Consider the following 16,222-nt stretch of genomic DNA (forward strand, 5'->3'; position numbering starts at 1 on the left):
TTATATTTCTTTGCTAACTAATGGAGTGAAGGATCTTTTCCTATGCTTACTTGCCATTTGACTGCCAGGGGACCCGCTAGCTATGAGGAAAGGATACATACTACTGATGCTGATCTTGCTCTGTCTCTTCTCTATGCAAGTAAAGCATTGTTCCATTCAGTGTTTCACTGTGTTGTGTTTTCGTTGGTGACTCTGACGCCAAGATGCAGTGGGCAGAAGTGTTTGGAGTTCCTCCCCTGGGATTTGATAACCAGTGCATAATACTTTGCTCCATAAACTAAAGCAGTGCTATAAGGAAAATTTATGGCACTAAATGTTTACAAGTGAAAGAGAAGAAGCCTCAAATCAATAATCTAAACTCTTGTCTCAAGAAATTAGAAAAGAAGGGGCGCCTGGCTGGCTCAGTCAGTGGAGCATGTCACTCTTGATCTCAGGATTGTAAATTTGAGCCCCACGTTGGGTGTAGAGATTACTTAAAAATAAAATATAAAAAAAAAGAAATTAGAAAAGAAGAACAAAATAAACCCAAAGCCAGCAGGAAAAGGGAAATAATAAAAGTAGGAGCAGAAATCAATGAAATTGGGGGCGCCTGAGTGGCTCAGTTGGCTAAGCGTCTGCCTTCAGCTCAGGTCATGATCCTGGGGTCCTGGGATCGAGCCCTGCGTCGGGCTCGCTGCTCAGCGGGGAGCCTGCTTCTCCCTCTCCCTCTGCTGCTCCCCCTGCTTGTGCTCTCTCTCTCTCTCTCTAATAAATAAATAAATAAAATATTTTTAAAAAAGAAATCAATGAAATAGAAAACAGAAAAACAACAGAAAAAAACCAATGAAACAAAGGGTTGGTATTCCAAAAAGAATAATAAAATAAACAAACCTCTAGTAATATTGACAAAGAAAAAATCAAAGACACAAATAATTAATATCGGGAACGAATCACTATAGACCCTGCAGACATCAAAAGAATAATAAAGGAATACAATAATAAATTTGACAACTTAGATGAAATGGACCAATTCCTCAAAAAGTACAAATGACCAAAACTCTTCCAATATGAAATAGTTCATTTGAATAGTCTCATAACTATGAAGGAAATTCAATTTGCAATTTAAAAGACAACTCTTGAAATACAAATCTCTAGGCCAAATGGTTTCACTGGAGACTTCCACCAACTTCTCAAGAAGAATTAACACCAATCCCACACTATCTCTCCCAGAAAATGAAAAGGGAATTCTTGTTAACTCATTCCCTAAAGCCTGATACCAAAAGTAGACAAAGAGTACAAAAAATACATCACTGATGTGAGCTAATGTTTTCCCACATGTTTATACATGGTTTGCATAGCAAATTTTGCATATTTTGTCATCACCTGTATTTGAAAACAGTATGTTTCTTGATGAATTATTCTATTACCTAACCAAAAAAAAGTATAAAAGAACCTACAGACCAATATCCTTCATGAGCATAGATGCAAAAATTCTTAACAAAATATTAGCAAATATAATTCAACAATATACAAAGAGAATTACACACCATGACCAAGTGGGGCTTATTCCAGGAATGCAAGACTAGTTCAATATTTGAAAATAAATCAATGTAATCTACCATATTAACAGGCCACAGAAGAAAAAAATCGCATGATCATATCAATTGATGCAGAAAAAGGTTTTGACAAAATCCAACACCCATTCATGATTTTAAAAAAACCTCTTAGAAAACCTGGAATAAAGGTTTACTTTGTCAACTTGCTAAACATAAGATCGACACAAAAACTATAACTAACATCATACTTAATAGTGAGAGACTGAATGTTTGCCCCCTAATATCAGGAACAACACAAGGATGTCGACTATCACCACTCTTATTCACTATAGTAATGAAAATTCTAGCCAGTGCAGTGAGGCAATAAAAAAGAACAAAAGGCATAGAGATTGAAAAGGAAGAAATAAAACTGACCCTACTTGCAGATAACATGATAGTCCAGATAGAAAATCCCTAGGACCCTACACAAAAACTTCCAGAAGAAGAGGTGCCTGGGTGGCTCAGTTGGTTAAGTGTCTGCCTTCAGCTCAGGTCATGATCCCAGGGTTCTGGGATCGAGCCCCACATCGGACTCTCAGTGGGAAGCCTGCTTCTCTCTCTCCCTCTACCTCTCCCCCAGCTTGTGCTCTCTCTCTCTTGCTCACTCTCTCTCTCAAATAAATAAAATCTTTAAAAAAAAAACCTTCTAGAAGTAATAAGTGACTCCAGCAAGGTTACGGGACACAAGAACAATACACACCAAAAATCATTTTATATACTACAAATGAACATGACGAAACAAATTAAAAACACAATACTTTACATCACTCAGAAGTGAAATATTTAGGTGTAAATGTAACAAAACATGTACAAGGCTTGCATGCTGAAAACTAGAGACTGTTGATGAAAGAAGTCAAAAAGATCTAAATAAATGGAGATAGAGACTGTGTTTATGGTTGGGTAGCCTCAACATAGTAAAAATATCAATTCTAGGGGCGCCTGGGTGGCTCAGTCGTTGGGCGTCTGCCTTCGGCTCAGGTCATGATTCCAGGGTCCTGGGATCGAGCCCCGCATCGGGCTCCCTACCCAGCGGGCTCCCTACCCAGCGGGAAGCCTGCTTCTCTCTCTCCCACTCCCCCTGCTTGTGTTCCCTCTCTCGCTGTGTCTCTCTCCGTCAAATAAATAAATAAATCTTTAAAAATATATATATCAATTCTTCACAAGTTGATATACAGAACTTAATATAATTCCTATTAAAATCTCAGCAAGAGATTTTTTGTAGATACAAGCAAAATTATTCTTAAATTTATGTGGAAGGACAAAGGATCTACAATAGCTAAAAACAATTCTGACAAAGAATAAAATGGGAGAAATCAATCTACCTGTTTTCAAGGCTTTTTATTTAACTACAGGAATCAAGACAATGTGGTACTGATGAAGGGATGGACACATAGATCAATGAAACAGAAGACAGGGCCCAGAAATAGCCCCACACAAGTACAGCCAACTAATTTTTTTTTACAAAGGTGCAAAAACTATTCAATGGATGAAGGAAAGTCTTTTCAAGAAATGGTGCTGGAGTAATTGTATCATTCATAAGGAAAAAACAAAATGAATCTCAATCTAAGTGTCACACTTCATAAAAAATTAACCTAAAATGGATCTTAGATTCAAATGTAAAATGTAAAACTATAAAACCATTAGAAGACTATGTGAGAGAAAATCATCAGGACTTAGGGCTTAGTAAAAGTTCTTAGATATGACACCAGAAACATGATCAATAAAAGAAAAATACATATATTTGACTTCAACAGATTAAAAACTATAGCTCGGCAAAAGACACTGTCAGGAGGATGAAATGAAAAGCTACAGGCTGTGACAAAGTATCTGACAAAGACTCATAAGTGTAACATATAAAGAACTCTCAAAAATCAACATTGAAGAAACAAACAATCCAATTAGAAAATGGGCGGAAGACATGAAGAGACATTTCACCAAAGAGGATATATGGAGGGCAAATAAGTACATGAGAATATATTCAACATCCATAGACAAGCATATTCTAGAATTTATATGGAAAGGCACAGCTTTTAGAATAGCTAAAGCAGTCTTAACAAAGAAGAATAAAGTGGGAGTGAACAAAATAATTTAACTAAGCATTACATGCAGCTCTACGAGAAAATCCCCAGCAAACATAAACTACCAAAATTAATCCCCCTGAAAGTAGAAATCTGTTAAGACCACTAATCAGAGAGAAGAAAATAATTACAATTTACCATTTTAAGGATTTTTATTTATTTATTCGAGAGCAAGAGAGAGAGCATGAGCGAGGGTGGGGGGGTGGGGGGCAGGCAGAGGGCAAGGGGCAAGCAGACTCCCTGCTGAGCGAGGAGCCTTGATGCAGGGCTTGATCCCACGACCCTGAGATCACGACCTAAGCCGAAATCAAGAATCAGACGTTTAACTGACTGAGCCAGCTAGGGCTCCTACAGTCAACTGATTTTAGATAAGCGTGTCAATATAATTCTGTGGGGAAAGAAAAGCCTAAGACATCAAAAGCACAAGAAACAAAAGAAAAAAATAGATAAATTGGACTTTATCAAAATCACAACCTTTGTGCTACAAAGTCAACCACCAAGAAAGTGAAAAGATACCCATAAAATGGGAGAAAATAAATGCAAATCACATATCTGACAAGGGACTGGTATCCAGAACATATCAAGAATACTTACAACTCAATAATAAAAAATCAAATCACTCAATTAATAATAGGCACAGGACTTAAACTGATATCCCCCCAAAGAAGATAGGCAAACAGCCAATGAGCACATCGTCAGTGAGTTCGGGCTGCTATAACGAACTACCACAGACTGGGTGGCTTAAACAAAAAACCTTTCTTTCTCACGGTGCTGGCGGCTGAGAAGTCCAAGATCAAAGCACCAGCAGATTTGGGGTCTGGGGAGAACCTGCTTCTTGGTTCATAGATGGCCATCTTCTTGTTGCATGGCAAAAAGGGGAAAAGGACTCTCTGGGGTTTCTTTTATAAGGGTACTAATCCCATTCATGAGGGCTCCACCTTCATGACCTCATCAACTCCCAGAGACCTCACCTCCTAATACTATCACATTGGGAATTAGGATTTCAACATATGAATTTGGGGGAAACCTAAACATTCAGTCCACTGCATACATGAAAAGATATTTAATATCACTAGTCATTAGAGAAATAGAAATCAAAACCACAATGAGATACCACTTCCCACCCACTGGGATGGCTAGGCTAAAAAAAGACAGTAACAAGTGTTGGCGGGGATGTGACTAATTGGAACCTACATACATTCCTGGTGGGATGTAAAATGGCACAGCCATTTCGAAAAACTGTTTGGCAGTTCTTCAAAGTGTTAAACATAGAGGTGCCATATGATCTAGCAATTCCACTCCCAAGAGAAATGAAAATAGATGTCCACACAAAAACGTGGACACAAATGTTCATTGCAGCATTATTCATAGTAGTTAAAAGTGGAAAAAACCCAAATGTCCCTCAACTGATGAATGGAAAAACAAAATGTGGTATATCCTTACAGAAGAATATTAGTCAGTAATAAAAAAGGAATGAAGTACTGATACATGCCATAGCATGCATGGATGAATCTTGAAAACATTACGGTAAGTGAGAGAAGAGAGTCACAAAAGACCACATATTGTATGATTCCATTTATATGAAAAACCTGGAATTGTTAAATCTACAGAGACAGTAAATGGTTGCCTGCAGCAGGGGGATACAGAATGGGAATGAGGCATGGGTACCATGTTTCTTTCTGAGGTTATAGAATGTTCTAAAATTAGATTGTGGTGGTGGTTACACAACTCCATGAATATACTAAAAACTACTGAATTGTAAGCTTTGAATCGGTAGTTTACCATAAGTTTATGGTAGATGAATTATATCAATAAATCTGTTAGAAATAAAAAAGATCATGTAGCTAGTAAGTGGTCATGTAGGATTTCAAACCCAGTCTTTTGGCAAGGGGAAGGTACTCACTAAATGTTTGTCGAATAAATGAATGAATGAACACATTTCACTTTCAAATTAGCAACAAAATAGGGATACCCTCTATCAAGTATCATTCAACATTGTTCCAAAAGTGCTAGCTAATGCAAGAGAAGACGAGGTAATCAGAATAAATATTTGGAAGGAAGAGAGAGTATCACTGTTAACTGGATGCAATATGACATTCTATCTAAGAAAACTAAGAGACTTTAAAAAGCAACTAGAATTCACAAGAGAATCTGATCATTGCATTGGATAAGAAATACAATACAAAAAAGAAAATAAAAGTTGACAGATTTTTTTTCCTTTGGAAATAGAAAAAGTATGCCTTTCACCATGGTGACAAAAACAAATGTAAAATATTTAAGAATGCAATTTTTTTTTTTTTTTATAAAAAGGTGCTGGGTCTATAGGAAGAAAACTATAAGGGCGCCTGGGTGGCTCAGTCAGTTGAGCCTCTGACTCTTGGTTTTGGCTCAGGTCATGATCTCATGGGTGGTGAGATCAAGCCCTGAGTCAGGCTCTGAGCTCAGTGGGGAGTCTGCTTGAGATTCTCTCCCTCAGCCCCTCCCCCGCTCTCATGCACGCTCTCTCAAATAAATAAATCTTTTAAAAAAGAAGAAAACTATAAAATACATAAGTTTTAATGGTTGTTTTGAAATAAAATAAGATGGTTTTAACATTCACATGGAAGAATAAATGCTAAAGAATATTAAAGAAAACAACCAAAAAAGAAAGAAAAAGAACAGTGAAGGGGCTAGCACTGTTTGTTATTAAAAGTATTTCTAAAAGTCAACATACTTTTTTGAAAGGGAGTAGATACATATATCAGAAGGAAAAATAGAGCTCAGAAATAGAGCAATACATTTGGAAATTTATGCGACAATAGTGGCATGTAGTTGAGTTAGAAAAGTGTTTTCATTTAATGATTGGTACCAGCAAATTTTCTATCCAAACGGAAAATACAAACTTCGATCTCATCTCACACCACACATCAGAGTAAATTCCAGTTGGATTGAAATTTAATTTTAAAAATTAAAACAGGGGCGCCTGGGTGGCTCAGTCATTAAGCGTCTGCCTTCGGTTCAGGTCATGATCCCAGGGTCCTGGGATCGAGCCCCGCATCGGGCTCCCTGCTCCACAGGAAGCCTGCTTCTCCCTCTCCCACTACTCCCCCTGCTTGTGTTCCCTCTCCCACTGTGTCTCTCTCTGTCAAATAAATGAATAAAATCTTTAAAAATAAATAAATAAAAATTAAAACAATAAAAATGTTAAACTTAAGGCATATATTTGTTTAAGCATGAAGTGGGGAGAACTCACTAAGCAAGACAAGACTCAGAACCAAAGACATATCTCTAATCAGATGAGATCGGGTGCGCTCAGGGTGGGATGGCCGTAGACCAGATATCTCTAATCAGATAATTACTTTTTCTAATTATATGTGAAAACATCTTTCAAAAATCAAGATATAAAAGATAAAAGGGGAAAAAATCACAATAAATGACAGAAGGTTAATATTCACAAATTAGAAAGACAAACCACCCAAAGGAAAAAAAGAGCAAAGGATATGAAAACTTTAAAAAACATATGCAAAGATACTCAACCACTAGTTGCCGGAAAAATGCATATCAGAGTAAAACAAGATACTAGATACCATTTACTTTACCAAAGTAAAAACAGATACCATTCTGTTTGGCCCCCGGAATGGGGAAAATTAAAAAAAAAGCAGCAATATTCAGTGTGGGACAGGATGTTAGAGTGAGCCCTTTTATTTTTATTTTTTATTTTTTCTATTTTTAAATATTTTATTTATTCGACAGAGCACGAGAACGAGCTGGGTGGGGGTGTGGGGGGAAGAGACAGAGGGAGAGGGAGAAGCAGATTCCCCCCCGCAGTGTGGAGCCCGAGTGGGGGATGTGACCCCATGATCAAGACCCCAGCCCAAGTCCGATGTTAAACCAACTGAGCCACCCAGGCACCAGGTGGGAGTACCAATTTTACAAAAGTTTTGGAAAATAATTTAACCAAAATTCAATATATTCCATCCACTTTAAGGAACATCCATTTCTGCACCTAATAATCACTAGGATGACAGTCTCTGAGTGTAGTTTAGAAATCAATAACAAAAATTTCAACGTTTGGGGCGCCTGGGTGGCTGTTGGTTAAGTGTCTGCCTTCGGCTCAGGTCTTGATCCCAGGGTACTGGGATCGAGCCCGGCATCGGGCTCCGGCTCAGCGGGGAAGCCTGCTTCTCCCTCTCCCTCTGCCTGCCCCTCCCTCTGCTTGTGCTCTCTCCCTCTCTCTCTCAAATAAATGAATGAAATCTTAAAAATTTTTTTTCAACTTTTTAAAAAAGATTTTTTATTTATTCATTTGACAGAGAGAGAGATGGCAAGAGAGGGAACACAAGCAGGGGGAGTGGGAAAGGGAGAAGCAGGCTTCCCGCTGAGCAGGGAGCCCAACGTGGGGCTCGATCCCAGGACCCTGGGATCATGACCTGAGCCGAAGGCAGACACTTAACGACTGAGCCACCCAGGCGCCCCTTCAACTTTTTGGAAAATTAGAATCTCATATCTAAACAACTATGGGGTGAGAGAGAAAACCACAACAGAAATTAGAAAACATGTGAAGTAAACTATAGTGAAAATGTTACATATCAAAATCTGTTACATGGAGCTAAAGTGTTCTTAGAGGAAAATTCATGAACTTAATGCTTATATTATAAAAGAAAAGTGATTGAATATTAATGAGATAAGCGTTCAACTTAGGAATTTAAAAATAAGAATAAAAGAAAAAACCCAAAGAAGAGAAATAATGAAATCAAGGGGAGAAATTAATGACGCAGAAAACAAAAATACAGGAGGCCCAACAAAGTCAAGGTAGGGTTTTGAAACAATCCCATCTCGGTTTAAGACCACCCATCACTGACTCCGTGAGGCAGTGTATGATTCCACTGGCCCCTCCATCAACCAGTCCCAAATAAATGCATGACTGACACCGTAGAAACCTTGACCATCCACTCAATAAACCCCATCATGCACCTCACAGACCATGCAACAGTCACCCCACGGTCCGAAGTGAGCTACAATGAATCATTCATTCATTGATTCTTCAGTACCCCATAAACTCTCCACCATTCACTCCACAGACCACCCGTTACTCCCCAAACACCCTCACCACCGACCCACTGAACTCCAATCATTCATCTTACAGCCCCCTATCACTAACCTCACCAACCCCCTACGATTCACCCGACAGACCTCCATCACTTATCCCACAGCTCCAATCACTTACTCGGCAGACCCCATCAGTGACCTCTGAGAATCCTCACCCGTCTCCCCCACAGACTCCTCATCGCTCACCCGAAAGACCCCCCAGCACCCTCATCACTCATCCCACGGACTACCCATTTTATTTTCCCCACTGACCCATCCCTCACCCCAAACTCCTGTCACTCACTCCACGCCCCTCCTACTTAGTGACCTCAGAGAAGCCTCATCACTCACCCTACAGAGTAGCATCACTGAGTGCGAAATCCACCACACCCCCATCATCATGTCAGTGCTTTGCTGGCCCAACTGTGCCCGCCTCTGTTAAAGCCAGTCCCGGAACCCTAAGTGTGGAAACTACCTCTGAGGGACTCTTCCGTGTCTGGACTTCAGCGCGCACATGCTCAGTGTCGGCTCGGGAGCGGCCGGCCGCCCGCCACCCCACAGGGTGCCCTCGCGCTGTGTTAGCGCGTGTGCGTGGAGGTGGAGAGGCGGGCTTTCAAATGTTCTTTAGTGACTCGGTCAGGCAACTAACATGGCTGTCCCCTCGGGAGTGTCTCTACGGGAGTCGCCATCTTGGAAGGGTGGTCATTGCGGCCGCGGAGCCGCCAGTCCCCGGCCCCATCCGGCCCTGCGGGACCGCCCGGGAGCCGACCCGGCGGGAGCGCGGGCTGTGCCGCCGGCACTTCTCCCGCCCGCGCCGCCTTGTGCACAGCGGCCGCCCAGGCGCAGGCCGGCCGCTCGCCTTTCCCCGCGCTCAGGGGCCCCGCCCTCGGGCCGCATCCCCCGGGGCGCCGCGGCGTCTTCACGCGCCGCCAGGCCCCCCGCCCCCGCCGCCCCGTCCCCGCTGGGAAGACTCCTCCGAGCAGCAGGCCCCCCAACGGGCCCGCCCCCGCCCCCGCCCCGGCCTCCGCCCCGGCTCCCCTTCGAGAGCGAGCGCAACGGCCCCTGACGGGCGCGGGTGGCGCGCGGCGGCGGGGCCCGGGGCGCCGCGACGTGCCCACCTGCCGGCGCCTCGGTCCCCGCGTCGGCTGAGGGCATCGCCGGGCTCCTCCGGGCTCCTCGACTGTCACCGACCCTGGGTGGTTGCCACGGGGGGACGGGGGGGGGAGTAGTGCGTGTCAGATTTAGGCCAGGAAGCGGAAGTCGCCCGCAGCGAGAGTTTAACCACTCTGGGCGTGGGGAGCTGAGGTGATTTCGCGCCAGGGACCAAGTATCATGTGGAGCGACTCACTGGGGGGCCCGTGATATCGGTGGCGGGGCAGTTCGTCCACTTTTTTAAAAATCGAGTGCTCACCCTTCCTGGTTGCCTTCTAAAAGCATTAAGGCTAAAGTTCTAAAGATCCAAGTTTTGCTTTACTTCCATTAGTGTTTGGTTTCAAGCGCTACTTTGTAACTTTTCCCCCCTTTTAACCCGCGAATTATTTAGAAGTCCATTGTCCAACTTGCAGAACTTCTCCGAGACTCGCAGGGCGAGGGAATGTGTACTTTTTTCAGGCTGCTGCGACAGGGACAACAGCCCAGCCCGGCGTTCCCTGGAGCTTGGGGAGTTTTATAGGGCGGAGGAGTTTTGTAGGGGAAGGAAACAAAAGCGGCTGAGCGCCGGCTGCACGTTTGGTGGGCTTTGGGCCACAGGTATTGAAAGGAGCTGTTTTCGATTGGACTCATCTCAGTCTGTCACATAATCCTCTCGGAATTAACGACACCAAGAAGGAATTTAGAGCGAGTGCAGAAAATTCCTGACACCCTGTTCCTTTCCCCCAATAAACACAAAGTTAGTCTGATGTTAGTGTTTTCTCACCTAATTGCATTGTGGTCTGGGACTATTGTCTGAATGATGCTGAGTCTTTGAAATCTGTTGAAACTTGCCTTGAGGCTCAAGCACGGGCCCAGTTTTCAAAAACTGTTTCATCTCCTGATTTTTAAAAAGACTGTATTTTCCAGTTGTTGGGTTGAGTATATGGGTTTGTTGGCTCCAGCTTGTTAGGTGGGCCTTTAAAAAAATGTACTTCCTTCCTGATGATTTTCTTCCGCTTGCCCCATGAGTTCCTGAGAGAGGTGAGAGATTCTCCCATTGTATTGTTAGGTCAGGTTTTCATTGTGCTAGTCAATTTTTGCTTCCTGTATTTTGAAGTTTATTATTAGGTTCAGGTAAGGGTATTTTGTTGTCGAATAGATACAGCCAAATCTCTTCCCCAGAAGATTGTAACATGCCTACCCCCACCAGCAAAATAGGAGTTCGTTGAGGCAAATCTTTTCAGCACTGGATGTTGATGTTGTCTTTCATGTTTGCCAGTGTGAGGGCCAGTAGTAAATACTTGCTTTAATTTGCATTTTCCTGACTGCTTCCGCAACACAGCATCTTTTTCTGTTTGTTGACCACTTGGATTTTCTCTTCTGCTGATTTTCATATCCTTTGTCCAATTTACTTTGGAGTAATTTGTCTTTTTCTTATCGATTTGTAGAAGCCCTTTGTGCATTAGGGATACCAACCCTTTGTGAGTTGCATTGCAGTATTTCCCCCCTAACTCTTTTTCTCCTTTGCTTTTTATAGGTGTCCTTCAGTATGTGTTTAGAAAGATGTAGTCTCTCATCAGAAATGTCTAAACTTTCTTTCCTGGCTTCTGTATTTCCTGTCTTGCTTGGTCCTCCTCCCCCATTCCACGTCTGCCCAAAAAGAGTCTTAACATTTATTTCATTTTTATTGCTTCAATTTTTTTCTACTTAAACCTTTAATCTAGTTAGAATTTACTGTGGCAGAGGGTATGAGGTCAAGGTCAAGTTTTGTTCTTGTGTCAAATAGGGAGAAAGCTTCCATTTCAGAAATCTGCCATTATCTCATAACCAAACAGAAAAAGGCTTCTCTTTTATAGATAGGGTAAGGAGGAGGCAAGCCAAGATAAGCAGAATCTGTGGGAGGGGAGCTACATTAGCAGGAGAATGGCCGGTAGCACCTGACCTGATGGGAAAGTGCCCACTGTGGTCAGTCGATTCCCTCCCAGGGGAGGCTGTGAAGAGCGGGCACATTCCACAATTTTTTGTGCTTTCTCGGGCTTGGGGACAAGCCAAGTTCAGGAGGCTGTGGGAAAGAGGGACGCTCGACTGACATTTGGCTAACAAGCATTCTGTTCTGATTAAATCAATGCTTATGAGGCAAGGACTGGGAATTTGGAAGTTCTGTGTCTGTCCTTGTCATAGGTAAACAACAGGAGCATCCGTGAGTCCTGTCTAAGTCATGTAGGGAAGGGGAGTTCTTGGCAGTAAGCGGTTTTCCAGAACATGAAAGAATAAGGGGGTTTCTCAACCTTCACTGTTTACCAGGATCACAGGGCTCAGGTAAAATTCAACAATGTCAGCTGGCTGTTTATGGAACACACTGCCCTGTAGCCACTGAATTAAATATCACTTTTGTCATACAAGGCCACACATAACTTTTTGCTTGACCTGAACTCTTGATTGTGTCTCTGTAATCTGAATTCAAAGGAGTTCTCTTCTTGCGAATTTATTTTTCTTAGAACTCCCTGAAGTTTAAAATGAAGTTTCAAAATGAATGCCAGCCCCCTCCCCCAAACCCCAACAAAACAAAACTATTGGGATTCTAATTGGAACTGTATTACCCTAATATAATAGTTTGGGAAGATTCAATGCTTTTTGTTACAATAAGCCTTTGTATCTAGGATTTCATGAGTCTCTATTTTTTTTTTTCATGAGTCTCTATTTGATTATGTCTCATATACTGCAATGACATTTTGTCATCTCCTAGAAGTCCATCATCTTTTTTGGTTAAATTTGTTCTCAGATATTCACAACATTTTTGTTGTCATTGTTAAGTAAGGCTTGTTTGCTAATCCTATCTGCTTACTGTTAGTATAGGAAGAAAATAACCTATTTTTATAATTTTATCTTGTATCCAGCCCCTTATCATGACCTACCAATTCTGGAAGCTTCTTAGTATAGTCTCTCAAGTTTTCTAATCGTACAGCCTATCAGATATAGATAATATTTTCTCATTTATCCAATATTTGGTGCAATTCTTTTTATTGTGTTAGCTGTTCAGTACAGTAGCCACTAAGCTCATGTGGCTATTTAAATTTAAATTTATTCAGAAACAGACTCTTTTTAAAATTTAATTTATTTTTTTAAAGATTTTATTTATTTATTTGACACAGAGAGAGAGACAGCGAGAGAGGGAACACAAGCAGGGGGAGTGGGAGAGGGAGAAGCAGACTCCCTGCCAAGTGGGGAGCCGGACACGGGGCTCGATCCCAGGACCTGGGATCATGACCTGAGCCGAAGGCAGACGCTTCACGACTGAGCCACCCAGGCGCCCCGACCCTTTTTTTTTTTTTTTAAAGATTTTATTATTTATTTGACAGAGAGAGAGAGAGAGAGCACAAGCAGGGGGAGCGGCAGGCAGAGGGAGACGCAGGCTCCCCGCTGAGCAAGGAGCCCAATGCAGGACTTGATCCCAGGACCCTGAGCCACCAGGTGCCCCAAGAAACAGACTCTTAATTACAGAGAACAAACGATGGTTATCAGAGGGGAGGGGGGTGAGGGGATGGGTGAAATAGGGGATGGGGATTAAGGAGGGCACTTGTGATGAGCACTGCGTGATGTATGGAATTGTTGAATCACCATATTGTACACCTGAAACTAATACAACACTGTATGTTAACTCACTGAAACTGAAAAAAAACTTAAAAAGCCTAAACAAATAAATTTAAATTTATTTAAGCCAAATAAATTAAAATTTGGTTCTTAGTTACCTAGCCACATTTAAAATGTTCAATAGCTGCATATAGCTAGTGGTTACTCTACTAGATAGCATTAAATATGAAACATTTCTGGAAATGTGTATTGGACAGTGCTGAAATACTGTCTCCAAAATAATGTTGAGTAATACATGTGATAGAGGGCATCCCTATCTTGTTACCAATTTTAATGGAAATGATTTAAACATTTTACCATTTAGTATACAGTTTTCTGGCAATTTTTGGAAAATGGTTTTGTCAATTTTAAGTAGTTCCCTTCTTTTGTTATTTTGAGTTTTTATTATTAATATAATGGCTACTGAATTGTATCATATACTTTTGAAATATCAATAGCATTATGTAGCTTTTCTAAAGTATTGGTGTAATGAATTCTGTTGATTGACTTATAAATATTAAACCACACTGGCATTTCTAGAATCATCTTAATGGTTATGGTGTATTTTTTTTCTTTTTCTTTTTTTAGAGAGAGAGAAAGAGCACATGCTGAGGGGGGTGGGGGGACAGAGGGAGAGGGAGAGAGAGCCCCAGGGGTGGGGTTCCATCTCACAACCCTGAGATGACCTGAGCTGAAATCAACAGTTGAATGCTTAACCGACTGATCCACCCAGGCACCCCTTTTTTCTTGAGACACATCTGGATTTGATATGTGGATTCTTTATTTAGAAATTTTCATCCACATTTATGAAAGATTGTCTCTAAGTTATCTTCTTTTTTGAGCAATATATTTCAGTTTGGGCATTAAGGTTATTCTTTCACAAAATAAATTGGAAAATTTCCATCTTTCTCTATGGGCTGGTAAAGTTTATGAAACATAGACCCCTTTCATCACCATTTATTTAGGAAAGTGCTTCTTAATTTCCAACTAGTTAAGGTGTTTTGGTAACATTTTGATTTATTTCTGTTTTTACTGGATCTTATCAGAGGAAGTGATCTGTCAAAGCCTTACTTTTTAAAATGTATCAATCATTTCTCTGAGGCCAGGTTAGACAACTGAATGTTTTTTAATGTTGCAAGGACATAGGAGTAAAGATTATATATTTTCCTTGTAAGATATAAAGTTCTTAGCCTACCTGGCTGGCAGAGTCGGTTGATGGTCTGACCCTTGGTTTCAGCTCAGGTCATGATCTCAGGGTCTTGGGAAACAAGCCTGTGTCAGACTCCACTCTCAGCACGGAGTCTGCTTGAGATTCTCTCTCCCTCTCTCTCCTGCTTGCACGTGCTCTCTCTCAAATAAATAAATAAATAAATAATATGTATTTTTAAAAAGATATAAAGTTCTCTTTATGTCTATTAAATACGGCTGATTGATTATAATTTTCATATCTTTTTTGCCTTTGTTTTTGTTAACTTGATTCATCATATTCTGGAAGAAGTATAATCTCTCACTAAATTATGATTTTAAGGTTTTGTTTCATCTCTATTATTTTTGTGGGTGTTATTTGTGTTTTTGTAAAGGTTTATACATATTATATCTTCACCAAATGTAGAATTTATTATCATATAACGTCTCTTTTTATCTGTTGAATGCTTTTAGCCATGGAATTTAACTTGATAATTATATCATCAGACCTGCTTTTCTTCTGCTTGCATTTACCTGACATGTATCCTTTGCTATTGTTTAATTTTGCCTCTTTTAGTAAACAACACAGAACTCTTATTTTGTTTTGTTGTTTTTAAAAGATTTTTATCCATTTACCTGTCAGAGAGAGAGAGAGCGCCCAGGCAGGGGGAGCGACGGGCAGAGGGAGAAAGCAGGCTCCCCACTGAGCAGGGAGCCCAATGTAGGGCTCGATCTCAGAACCCTGGGATCATGACCTGAGCCAAAGGCAGATGCTGAACCGACTGAGCTACCCAGGTGCCCCAAACAAAGATATTCTTTTTTTTTTTTAAGATTTTATTTATTTATTCATGAGAGACAGAGAGAGAGAGAGGCAGAGGGAGAAGCAGGCTCCCAAGGAGCAGGGAGCCCGATGCGGGGCTCAATCCCAGGACCCTGAGATCATGACCTGAGCCAAAGGCAGACGCTTAACCATCTGAGCCACCCAGGCGCCCCCAAACAAAGATATTCTTAACAGGCAGGATAGTTCAAGGTCTTAGAAGTTGTCTCCTAGGAGCTGAGCAAGGGCCAAAGCTTTCTTAGGAATGTGCGAGGTTTGGATACTCCAGACTTGCTGAATTAATCCTTTACTATACTGATCCACCGGGGGCTCTCTTCTAGGACAGGGATCTATATGGTGGAGAAACTGCTGGGGTGAAATAAAAATTGAGCAGGTTAGGACAATAGAAAGTGAGTGCATTCATTCTCTATGGCTGCTGTAACAAATTATCTCAAACTTGGTGGCTTAAAACAACGAATTTATTCCCTCACAGTTCTGGAGGCAAGAACTCTGAATCTGCATCACTAGGCTAAAATCAAGGTGTCAGCAGAGCTCGGCTCCCTCCCAAGGCTTCGGGCATTTGGCTTGTGGCTGCATTACTTCAATCTCTGCCTCTGTGGTCACATTGTCTTCTCTTCTTCTGTTCATGTCGTCTCTCTCTGCCTCTCTCTTATAAGAGCACTTGTGATGGCATTTAAGGCCCATCTGGATAATCTAAGGTACTCGCCCTATCTCAAGAC

The 16,222-nt window shown here is 41.4% G+C and overlaps 1 protein-coding gene across 3 annotated transcripts in view; it reads right to left on the reverse strand.

Moving 5' to 3' along the window:
• Positions 1-10,230, reverse strand: part of ZNF41 (zinc finger protein 41) — a 45,166-nt gene extending 34,936 nt beyond the window's left edge. Inside the window, exon 1 of one of the 3 annotated variants that reach the window (XM_045876941.3) lies at positions 9,838-10,230. The gene's annotated coding sequence lies outside the window, so the exon portion shown is untranslated. Of the gene's footprint in view, positions 1-9,070; positions 9,595-9,837 lie in introns of those variants that run through there. The other 2 variants (XM_054507783.2, XM_064573999.1) reach the window with 2 other exon arrangements.
• Between the last annotated feature and the right edge of the window lie 5,992 nt (positions 10,231-16,222).

The sequence above is a fragment of the Mirounga angustirostris genome, unplaced genomic scaffold, assembly GCF_029215605.1.
Source record: "Mirounga angustirostris isolate CCGP_5_RB_7025 unplaced genomic scaffold, mMirAng1.0.hap1 SCAF_11, whole genome shotgun sequence".
Classification (NCBI taxonomy): Eukaryota; Metazoa; Chordata; class Mammalia; order Carnivora; family Phocidae; genus Mirounga; species Mirounga angustirostris.